This window comes from Caretta caretta, chromosome 3 (genome assembly GCF_965140235.1).
Source record: "Caretta caretta isolate rCarCar2 chromosome 3, rCarCar1.hap1, whole genome shotgun sequence".
In the NCBI taxonomy this organism is placed as follows: domain Eukaryota; kingdom Metazoa; phylum Chordata; order Testudines; family Cheloniidae; genus Caretta; species Caretta caretta.
Genome location: NC_134208.1, coordinates 97,107,039 through 97,119,073, shown reverse-complemented (window position 1 = coordinate 97,119,073; position 12,035 = coordinate 97,107,039). Strand labels below are relative to the sequence as shown.

Genomic DNA, 12,035 nt, shown 5'->3' with positions numbered 1-12,035 from the left:
TCCACTAGTAACTTGGGTACAGGAAACAGTAGATCTGGGATTTCTGTGAGCAGACAGTGTTAGGGGCTGGATATCATGGGGGAACACTTCAAAGAGACTCAAGTGCATCTATTGTTAACCTGCCAGGTGAAGATGGGGCTGGCGTTCCTCAGAGAAGTGCTTGAGTGGCTGACAGGCTGGTGGTGTTAGGGACCTAACACCCAGCCACCGTGGGGAAAACTACCTTTTGGGAGAGGCGGGGGTAACAAAGTGACTCTCAGTCCTGAGTACCCCAAGAATCATTACCTCTCCACAGGTTTCAGAATAACAGTCGTGTTAGTCTGTATTCGCAAAAAGAAAAGGAGTACTTGTGGCACCTTAGAGACTAACCAATTTATTTGAGCATAAGCTTCCGTGAGCTATAGCTCACTTCATCGGATGCATACTGTGGAAAGTGTAGAAGATCTTTTTATACACACAAAGCATGAAAAAATACCTCCTCCCACCCCACTCTCCTGCTGGTATTCATAAACCAGTCGGAGAACACTTCAATCTCTCTGGTCACGCGATTACAGACATGAAAGTTGCGATATTACAACAAAAAAACTTCAAATCCAGACTCCAGTGAGAGACTGCTGAATTGGAATTCATTTGCAAATTGGATACAATTAACTTAGGCTTGAATAGAGACTGGGAGTGGCTAAATCATTATGCAAGGTAGCCTATTTCCCCTTGTTTTTTCCTACTCCCCCCACCCCCCCCCCCAGGTTCTTGTTAAACCCTGGATTTGTGCTGGAAATGGCCCACCTTGATTATCATACACATTGTAAGGAGAGTGATCACTTTAGATAAGCTATTACCAGCAGGAGAGTGGGGTGGGGGGAGAGAAAACCTTTTGTAGTGGTAAACACCCATTTTTTCATGCTTTGTGTGTATAAAAAGATCTTCTATACTTTCCACAGTATGCATCCGATGAAGTGAGCTGTAGCTCACGAAAGCTTATGCTCAAATAAATTGTTTAGTCTCTAAGGTGCCACAAGTACTCCTTTTCTTTTTGCGAATACAGACTAACACGACTGTTACTCTGAAACCTAGATTTGGGAAGACATTGCACCAAATATTTTATACATATTCTGACTCCCTTGCTATGATTTACAGAATCAAAATGTTCTAAGCCTTGCTCTTATGGACAGTACGCTGACCATTCTTTATTTATTACATTTGTTATTTAAGTCTTGGTGAGTTTAATTGTGTGTATATAAAATATTAGGCTGCCTAACAAATCAGCCAAGAACCCAAGAAACCACCTAGAGTGAAGAAGACCTGATACTGAAAGACCTGCTATTAGGGGATGTTTACCCAGACAGCACAAAAAAAGGTGTATGCTTTTTGAAAGACATCAAGGTGTTAACAGTATGTAAGATGAATTGTTTTTTATACAAAACGCTTATCTATTCATCTTAAAAGAATTTGTTTCAAATAATTGTTTGAAATGGGCGGTTTCTTTGAAATGTTTGTTGTAATCCTTGATTATTTGCAGGGAATTATGAGGTTGTGAATTAGAAACCTAAATATGATGTGAAAAATGTGTGAATGAACAGATGATGTCAATGTCCAGTATATTGTTAAGTATTTTTAGCACTTTAGGATTTTCAGGAACTATAAAACAGAGAGACTCAGGTTACACGATACACTGATCCTGGATGCCACCTGATGAGAGCCACAGCACACTCACAAAGGCTAGGACTCTAGAAAACTGTCAGCTTAGGAGCTGGGAGCAAAGCTTTTCCCAGGACATAAAGCAATCTTCTTGCTTAACAGGTTTCAGAGTAACAGCCGTGTTAGTCTGTATTCGCAAAAAGAAAAGGAGTACTTGTGGCACCTTAGAGACTAACCAATTTATTTGAGCATGAGCTTTCGTGAGCTACAGCTCACTCACGAAAGCTCATACTCAAATAAATTGGTTAGTCTCTAAGGTGCCACAAGTACTCCTTTTCTTCTTGCTTAATGTATACCGTAATTTAAATGTGGGTCCCATCACATCCATTTGTCACAGTACTTAAATATGAATTCCATCACCTCTATTTTTCCACAGTATTTAGTCTAAATACTCATATTGTGCTTGAAAGACGGGGCAAAGAAGCTGGCATAGGTCTGTGTGATCATAGGGTGAGATGCAAGGCCATGAGGGTGCTCAGTCTGTTTACACAGAGGATGGAAATTATGCTTCAGTATCTTGTGTGTCAATGTTCTCTAAATCTTACAACATTTAGCATTGTTTGTGGTTTTGCCTATCTGCGAAAGAATAAGTGACTGTTGGAAGGGTTGCTTATGTTTTAAAAAACGAAGAGATTTACATCCAAGCTGCTTTCAACAGAAAGCAATCATTCAAAACCATATGCAAATTCTTCGGTACATTTATATGTGCATGGAGCTTTTAGTTACATTTATTAATACTCATACCTGCAAAGTTAAAAATCCATTCAACAAAGGGAAAACCCTAGCCCTCTCCATAGGCATAGGGTCCCAGTAGGTAGCTGAACTGCTAGGGTTCCATTGTGCAGAGGAGGAGGTGTGACATGGAGAGACTTAGGCCTTGTCTACACTGCCACTTTATAGCGCTGAAAATTTCTCGCTCAGGGGTGTGAAAAAAACACACCCCTGAGCGCTGCAAGTTTCAGCACTGTAAAGTGGCTACTCCCCTCGTGGGGGTGGTTTTTTTACAGCGCTGGGAGAGCTTGCTCTCTCCCAGTGCTGGTGCCGCAATTACACAGCCACATTAAAAAGAAAAGGAGTACTTGTGGCACCTTAGAGACTAACCAATTTATTTGAGCATGAGCTTTCGTGAGCTACAGCTCACTTCATCGGATGCATACCGTGGAAACTGCAGCAGACTTTATATACACACAGAGATCATGAAACAATACCTCCTCCCACCCCACTGTCCTGCTGGTAATAGCTTATCTAAAGTGATCATCAAGTTGGGCCATTTCCAGCACAAATCCAGGTTTTCTCACCCTCCACCCCCCCACTTACCAGCAGGAGAGTGAGTTTGCCACTGCAAACAGCCACATTAAAGCACTTTAACCTTGCTAGTGAAGACATACCCTTACACAGGGTATGCACACATCCAGTGCCCAGCCCTGCATACTCTCAGAATGTTGTCACATAAAGAGATTTGGGGGTGGGGCAGGAGGGCTAAGGATCTGCCTCATTATGGATCCACCATCCCCTACATAATGAGGGTGCAGTATTGCAGCAGTAGCCACGGAACAGCTCTGCTGCTATACTGCAGCCTTGGCTGGAGGATGATTCCTTCATCTCCAGCCCCTTCTGGAAACCTCCACTACCCCAAAGTCCAGCTAGTTGGGCTACATGTTAGGGAACAATTTGCCCCACTAGGGCTTGATTTTCAGAGGTGCTGAGTATCTGCAACTTCTACTGGCTACAATTAAGGATGGTGAGTGCTCCGTATTTCAGAAAGTCAGGTAGTCAAGGGGTGGCATAAGGGTGGCAGAATCAAACCTTTTATGGTTAGAGCTGATGTAGAAAATTGGCCCTTTGCCAGTGACAGTTTATATCGGTTTTGTTTTTTAAATGTACCTCGCCTTTTTCAGGTCAAATTATGAGAAGAACTTTATTAAATTATGCCCTCAGCTTCTTATCAATGTTAAATAAAATCATATATTTTAAACAAAGTGGTTTAAAATACCAAATAAGACTACCACATTATCACAGTAATGCTTCAATTTTAAGTCTACTCTAAATTGAAAATTCCACACGGAAAAGTCATTTTTTCTCTGAGCTCTGATGTTACTGTATGTTTTTTTAATTTGCGCACCCCAGTTCAGAAAAGTGTCTTAATAGGATTATGTCTATTTAATAAGACTGTCACCAATAAAATACATATTATTTGAAGTGTATCCCCAATGTATCATGCAGTATTATGTATTTAAGTTGTCTAATCTTTTCATTACAAAAATTCTTCAGACTTATTTAAAGAGCTTCCACGCCTCCATGATTTGCAAGAGGACTTTGAGGTTTGACAGTGGGATAGTCTTAGCATTAGGGAGCTACCTTCTGCTGGTCCCATGTAATCAGTGCAGATTTGGCTATGATATGAGTTGTTGAACATTGTCATTTCCCATCTGTGTTTTACTTGCTACCTAAAGCTTGTTCTTGGCCTGCTGCCAAAAATTCTGAATATTCTATTAACACTGTACGTGCACCACCCTTCAGGTGGCCTCATGCAGAGCACCTTTAGATATGACGCAAACAAAATGAATCTTCCTCCTGTTTTCCCCCATTAAAATACCCTTTGGCTTAGGGGAATATATACTTGTCCATATGCATTAGAACAAGATCTTTAATTACATGATCACATACTATTTTTCCCACAAGATCCTGCCTCATTCACCTTACTGGATGGACTGCTATGGCGATGAATCAGGGTTGTGTAATGAAGGAGGCCCCTCTGGCATCTCTGCCACATTTACTGAAAAAAAGGAAGGTGTATAGTGAATGGGGCAGGGGATTATAAGAAGAGAATGGATGGCTTTGTGGTTAAGGAAAGTTAAATGCCACCCTGCAGAATTGAATTCTATCCCTGTCTTAGAGTTCCTATGTGATGCTAAACCAAACTTTTGACAAAAGTTGGCCCCTAATTGTGTGTTCACCACTTTCAGGGTGCCCAAATTAAGACATACGGAGCACTCACAACTGCAGCTTTAGTCAATGGAAGCTGTGGCTGGTCAGCCCATCTGGTCGTGAGACAGAGTGCGGTGTGGAAAAAGGAACACACGGCAGTGAGTCAGGCGGTTCAGAGTCTGAATGCTGGCTTTGACCATCGACTCAGTGTATGGCTTCAGGAAATCATGTTACCTTTCTGTTTCAGTTTCCCATCTGTAGAATAGGGCCGTACATTAAGGGTCCCCTGAGGGTACGCCTACACTGCCATTGGGAGCATGCTTGCCATCGCGGGTAGACAGGTCTGCACGAGCTCTCCTGTTCTAAAAATAGTCAGCATGGGCGTAGCCCAGGCAGCGGATAGGGCTAGCTGCCCAGGTGTGTAGCCAGAGGGTCTGGAAGGGTTTGTATATAGGCAGCTGGCTCGAACCGCTACCAGTGCTACCCCTGGCTACACTGTTATTTTTCGTGTGCTAGCCTGAAGTGGCACACTACTCCAGCTGGAAGTCATGTCTGTCTACACCAACTGGGAAGCAGAAGCATGCTCCCAGCTGCCGTGTAGATGTACTCCAGGGCTCCCACCCTAGCGCCAGACTCTCCCCTTAGCAGATGTGCCTGCCTGGACTCAAGGAGGCTCTGGAGTGCAACTGGTGGGGAAGATTCTGCGTGCTGCGTGACTGCATGCCTGCAGAACCCCCCCCCCCCCCCGCCGAATTCCTATCCTTCCCTGCAGAAAACAGCAGGGAAGCACAGGGAAGTCACTCAGGGAGACAACCATGGGCGGGGGGGGGGAGGGTTAGAGGGGGGGTGAGGCACGGGTGGGCACACGGGGTTACGTGCCATTGCCCCCCCCACCACCCATTTCTGCAAGTGCAGAGCTGCCTAGCTGAAGGAGGCTGCATCTGGGCTCCACTGAGTCCGCAGCTGAACGCAGCCTCCTGGGTTCTAGTAACAGTCATGCTCCCCTTCTGTGTGCTGACGACGCATCACTCTCACAAATCTTGGGAGACAGGCCAGTCCTTGCCTACAGACATCCCCCAACCTGAAGCAAATACTCACCAGCAACCACACACCACACCACAGAACCACTAACCCAGGAACCTATCCTTGCAACAAAGCCCGTTGCCAACTGTGCCCACATATCTATTCAGGGGACACCATCATAGGGCCTAATAACATCAGCCACACTATCAGAGGCTCGTTCACCTGCACATCTACCAATGTGATATATGCCATCATGTGCCAGCAATGCCCCTCTGCCATGTACATTGGTCAAACTGGACAGTCTCTACGTAAAAGAATAAATGGACACAAATCAGATGTCAAGAATTAGAACATTCATAAACCAGTCGGAGAACACTTCAATCTCTCTGGTCACTCGATCTCTGAACCTAAAAGTCGCAATATTACAACAAAAAGACTTCAAAAACAGACTCCAACGAGAGACTGCTGAATTGGAATTAATTTGCAAACTGGATACAATTAACTTAGGCTTGAATAGAGACTGGGAGTGAATGGGTCATTACACAAAGTAAAACTTTTTCCCCATGTTTATTCCCCCCCTCCCCACTGTTCCTCAGACGTTCTTGCCAACTGCTGGAAATGGCCCACCTTAATTATCACTACAAAAGGTTTTCTTCCCTCCCCCCCCCCCCCCCGCTCTCCTGCTGGTAATAGCTCATCTTAAGTGATCACTCTCCTTACAGTGTGTATAACACCCATTTTTTCTTGTTCTGTGTGTATATAAATCTCCTCACTGTATTTTCCACTGAATGCATCCGATGAAGTGAGCTGCAGCTCACGAAAGCTCATGCTCAAATAAATTGGTTAGTCTCTAAGGTGCCACAAGTACTCCTTTTCTTTTTGCGAATACAGACTAACTCAGCTGCTACTGTGAACCCTTCTTGTTTTCTGTGCAACAGTGAGTGCCTGCGGTGGGGCTGGGTAAAAGGGTGTGGGGGAAATGAGGGAAGGGGGGTGAAGGGGAGGCAGTGGGGAAGGAAATAGGGGTGGAATAAGGCTGGGGAGGGGAATGTGGGAGTGAGGGGCATGGAGAATAAAAGGTGATAGAGGAATCACAGGGGGGAAGCAGGAGCCTGGCATGTGGCATCCCCGCGGCAGCAGCTGGGGCTCCCCCATTAAGCAAGCCCTAGCCCATCAAAACCTTACCCTGACCATCCCTACCCCTCTACACCTGGACCCCTCTGATGAGCCCCCACCAGCTGCTAACAGCGAGATTAGTAGTAGGAATTTCTAGAAAAGGCCACTGCCAGGAATCACAGCAGAGGAGGTGAGAAGGTACCACATGAAGTGTAGAGAAGAGGGTGGATCCCAAAGGCCAAGGAGGGAAGGGGCAAAATCAGGAGTGAAGTGATAATGTCTCCACTAACACTGAGAGCAGAGACAGACAGAGGTTGCCTAAAGGCTGAGATGCCAAGAAAATGAGGGCTGAAGATACAAAGCAAGCTTTTATAGGGTTAGATTTAGATGTCAAAGAGAAAGATTTTATAAGTTTATTTCAGAGCTATAGGTCCAAATTGGAGTTTGCTAACTTGCATGAGAAAGAGCAAGAAGAGGATAAATAATCAGGAAGGACTGCCTGGCAGTGTAATCTATTAAACTGTGCAATCTTCTCCCCAAGGATGTGGTAGCAGCTCCCTAGCCTGGGACATTTAATAATAAACCAGTCAAAACACTAGAAAATGTACTCTGGGGAACAACACTGCACTGGGAGAGGTCTTAGGTAAACTAAAAGGAACTTTTCATTTCCACTTTCTGATTCTTTCCTACAGAATCAAAAGGTGCAACAGCTATTCCTTTTTGGTTCTGATACGTCACCTACTGGCCTCTACCAGTAACAACAAGATAATATCATATTCCTTCTTCATATATTCTACTGTAAGATTTCTCATTCTCATGTCATATTTGGAACCTATTCCAAAGATAGAAAATGAAAAATCAATTCCTTCTATGAACCATCTCCTCCTCCACATCGATCAGAAAAGCAACAGTGCCTAGTTAATATGCATCTCCACACCCTTAAGAAGCTGCATTATATTCATCCTAATGTAAGAAGTGGCATTTGTTGAGTCAGTGAAATTGTGTGGACAGAAAATATTACACAATTCTATTAAGGGGACTGACATTCAAAGTGAAAGAATGTGAAAGTCACAGTCAGCATTTACAAATTAACACAGGCATGCAGATTTACATGCTTGCAATGAAGATTCATGGAGCCTACATAATGATTTATAGTGAGATGTGGTGCTCCTCCCCCTTCTCCCCAATAAGAATAAATAAAGAAGGCTTTAAGACCCTGTAAAGCATGAAAGGGAGATTATTAAGAGGACAAATTTCTGCTAGACTGACAGACTTGACCTTCCTAGACTCAAAGCACTTGTGATAAAACTTCCATTAAGCCATGTTATATATTATGCATCCACAATCACATTAGCACACAGATGAGGCAAACTACAGTGCCATTAATACATCTAATACATTTCTTTCTTTTCCACAGAAGCACAAAGGTGTACTGGAAAAGCATAAACTATTACTGAGAAATAATCTCAGAAGTACCACTCAGAAACCATTAAATGTTAAAGGTCTAAAGTGTAGAGTTAAATTATACAGATATTCCTCAAGCTAATAGCCACAACAAACCACCACCACCACCAAAACATACAAATGTACCAACACTAGATATATGGACAGGCAGAAGAACAAGAGAGAGTGAGGTTATTGGGTTTAGTCAAAGCACTTCAGGGCTTGTCTAAAGAATACTGATCAAAACCACACGTAGACTGAATGAAGTACGGCACGGACACTCTCCATTAGCCTGCTTGTTAAGGAAGTCCTGTGATACTTCAAATAAGCATGTGAATTGTTTGCAGGATGTGTGTGTACATATTATTGATTGGGCAGAAAGTATCCCCTTATTGGTAGGGCCCTGTGTGTTCTGTAACTGCAGAACTCCTGAATTCACCCCTTTGTACAGAACTGCGCTCCGGGATCTAATTAGCTTTTTAAAAAATAAATAAATAAATAAATAATGTTTATAGCCCTTATGGTTGTGGAGATTACTTTGAAAATGTTAACTAGTGTAAGGGCATGTCTACACTTAAAATGCTGCAGTGATGCATCTGCACTGGTGCAAATACACCACTGTAGCCCTTCAGTGAAACGCTGCTAGGTAGATGGGAGAGCTGTTTCTGTTGGTGTAGTTAATACATCTCCCTGAGAAGCAGTAGCTATGTTGATGGGAGAAGCCCTCCCGTCGACATAATGCTGTCTACTCCAGGGGATAGGCTGTTATAACTGCGTCGCTCAGGGATGTTGATTTTTCACACCCCTGAATGACGTAGTAATACTGATGTAAGTTTATAGTGTAGACCTGGCCTCAGTGATTTGTCTGCTTGAGTTTGCAGAGCTTGAAACAAACTCTGAGAGGTATGAGCTGCCTCTTAGTTCCGTTGATTAAATCTGTAACTTTAAGATGATCATTTCAATGTCAACATTGTTAACTACTACCTCAGGTTGATCATTTTAGCAGCAACAACTAGCCATTGTGCTTGTCCCACAATCTCAATCTTCCCATATCTCCCAGCTTTCCCTCCAACAACTTCTACAAACCAAATAGGTAAAAATCTTTGGTATTCTGAAACTGTGAAGCTATCGTAAAATAAACCTAATTTAGTATAAGGATTAATAATACAGGGACTACTGTATGGATTATATTAGTCATTTTTATATTTAATCTGACAATAAAACTCAATTTTCAAATGTATCATCTGAAGCTGCCCAGAGTTTTCCCCAGAGTGCTGCAGAATCCAGAGATCCCGAATTTGGGTGTGGCAGATAAACAGCTTTTAAGGTCACTTTTCAAGCATACCAGTCCATTTTAAACATCGCATCACAGATGAGATAAATTTTGTTAATATAAATTCAATCTCTGCATTCTCAGTTTACTCAGATTGAGATGCTAAACGCTCTCCTTATAAAGGCTCAGGGGGCACATTTTTTGCTGGAAAGAACCAGCTTGCAAAGACACTCAAGAGAAAACGATGGCTGGGAATGTGACCACAGAAGAGCCTTGAAGGAGTACAGGGAGAGAGGAGGGGAGCATCATGATGTTTACAGTCCTAGCAACTTCGTTTTCGTGTTTGTCATGTTTTTCCAAGAAAGTTCCAATAGTTCTTCCACGTTTCACAAAAACTCTGAAACACTAAAACAAATTCCAGCCATCTCACAAAACTCAGAACTTCTCCAGACTGTCATTCTCTATTTAAAAATGATCTTTTAGAGAAAGGGTTCTATAACAAGATTTCATCTAAATCATTTTAAGTATAAACGCTTTTATTTAAGTAAATAAGCACAGTATTTACTTTGGTGTCTTTCAATTTGTCAGTTATAAATACTTGCAAAAAGCTTTGCCAGAACAACTAAACAGAAGTAATTTAAAAGATTTATTCTTCAATCCAAACACTTCAGTGTTCCTATACTAAAGATGCTATTGCAAATACATTGTTGATCTGAGGCAGTGCTCAAGATAAACTGAAGTACAATGTTTTTAAAACTTCTAAATTGTTGATCTCTTTGGGTCCAGCTCTGCCAATGCTTTACACACAAGGAATTTTGCTCAAGTGAATGAAGTTACCAACAAGCAAAAGAGTTTACAGGCTAGGGTCTTTAAAAAAAAAATGATCACAAATTTCCACAGAAGAGCTTTGGTTAATGTACAAGAGAGATTCTCAAACTGTTGACTAATCTGCACATGCTGCTCACAAGGCACTAGCTCCTTTTTGGTTGCTGATTCTTTTATTACAATGCAGGATATTCAGAGTGAAGAGGGTTTTCATGAATGTGCAGGGCACAAATTGTAACAGTATAGCATGTGACACAAAAAGGTCATGTCTTTATGATGTAAAATGTACAATATTATTTTTTTAGAGACAGCTTTGTGACAGCAAGTCCTCACAAAACAGGATTGCAGTGAGGCCATATACTGACACCATAAATTAAACATTAGTTAATGGTTACTTTTTCTATCAAATTCCCAATACAACATTTGGAAGACACAATATATTATTTTAAATCATATCTGAAATATATATTTGTCCTGTAACTACAGGTGTGTTAACAGGCCACTTAACTTTGAACGGTCCCTTAGAATATGAGCTACTTACGCTAAACTATCTGTTCGATCTTATATTTAGCTGTGACACTCTAAGTACCTTTCCCAGAACTGAGGAAGAGCTCTGTGTAGCTTGAAAGCTTGTCTCTCCCACCAACGGAAGTTAGTCCAATAAAAGATATTACCTCACCTACCTTGTCTCTTAAATGATTTAGATAGGGTGATGATACATCCCGTTTTGACCTGTACAGTCCCCTTTTTTAACCTCTGTCCCAGACATCATGACTTTTTTTGCAAAACTGGGCATTTGTCTCGTTTGCTCTTGCCCTAAAGGGGTGCAGAAGAACGTTTGGGCAATAGCAAATGGGACAAATGCCAAGTTTTGCCTAAAAAGTTGTGAAGTCCGTGACTTCAGCTTGGGAGAGCAACACCAGGTGGCTTAGGCCAGCCCAGTGCAGTGAGGCTAAGGCAAGCAGCAATGCCAGGCGACGCGGGGATAGCCTGAGCTGCCTGGCATTGCCAATTACCCAGTGTCCTGTTTTCAGTTTAGGGAAATATGGTCACCCTAGATTCTGGGAATGTAACAAAATGTAATCCAAACCAACAGACTGGATGCTACATATAGACTCTGGTCTTGCAAACACTTAGATGTGAGCTTAACTTAGAGGCACAAGCTAAACTTTATTTCAATAGGATTATTCACATGTGTAAAATTAATAAGTGATTGTGAGACCATGGACAATTTTTTTTTTAATCATTTATCCATGTCTCAATGCCATATCTTCTCAAGACTATGGGTGGATTGTTTTTAACACTTATTTCACTGCACTGCAAATAGAACAGGACTTACATTTAAAAACAACACACTTCAGGATTGCTATATATTCGGTTGTCAGTATGCAAAAAACAAACTGAAAAACAATATTGAATGCACACCATCAATTTAAAAAATACCAACCCCCTCACATTTCCACAACTGAAAAGGAAGAAAATTACTTCTATCTTTTCATTTGTTTACTTCATGATACTGACAGTACATTGCCTACAGCCAGTTTCCCCTGTTTTGTGTGGGCATTTCACGCAGTAACAGAGAAAAGAAAAAACATTAAAAAAAAAAATAGGAAACCAGTGACTGAAAAACTACAAAAGTTGGCAGAAGGGAACTAGGCTATGCCTACATTATGAACTAGGGGTGTGGTTTCCCTGCTCACGTGACAGCTCTCGTCGAGCCAACGCAAGT

At 42.0% G+C, this 12,035-nt stretch overlaps 1 protein-coding gene across 5 annotated transcripts in view; it reads right to left on the bottom strand.

Annotated features, from left to right (window-relative positions):
* NCOA7 (nuclear receptor coactivator 7) overlaps positions 1-12,035 on the bottom strand; it is a 161,440-nt gene that overhangs the window by 73,130 nt on the left and 76,275 nt on the right. The window lies entirely within an intron of this gene.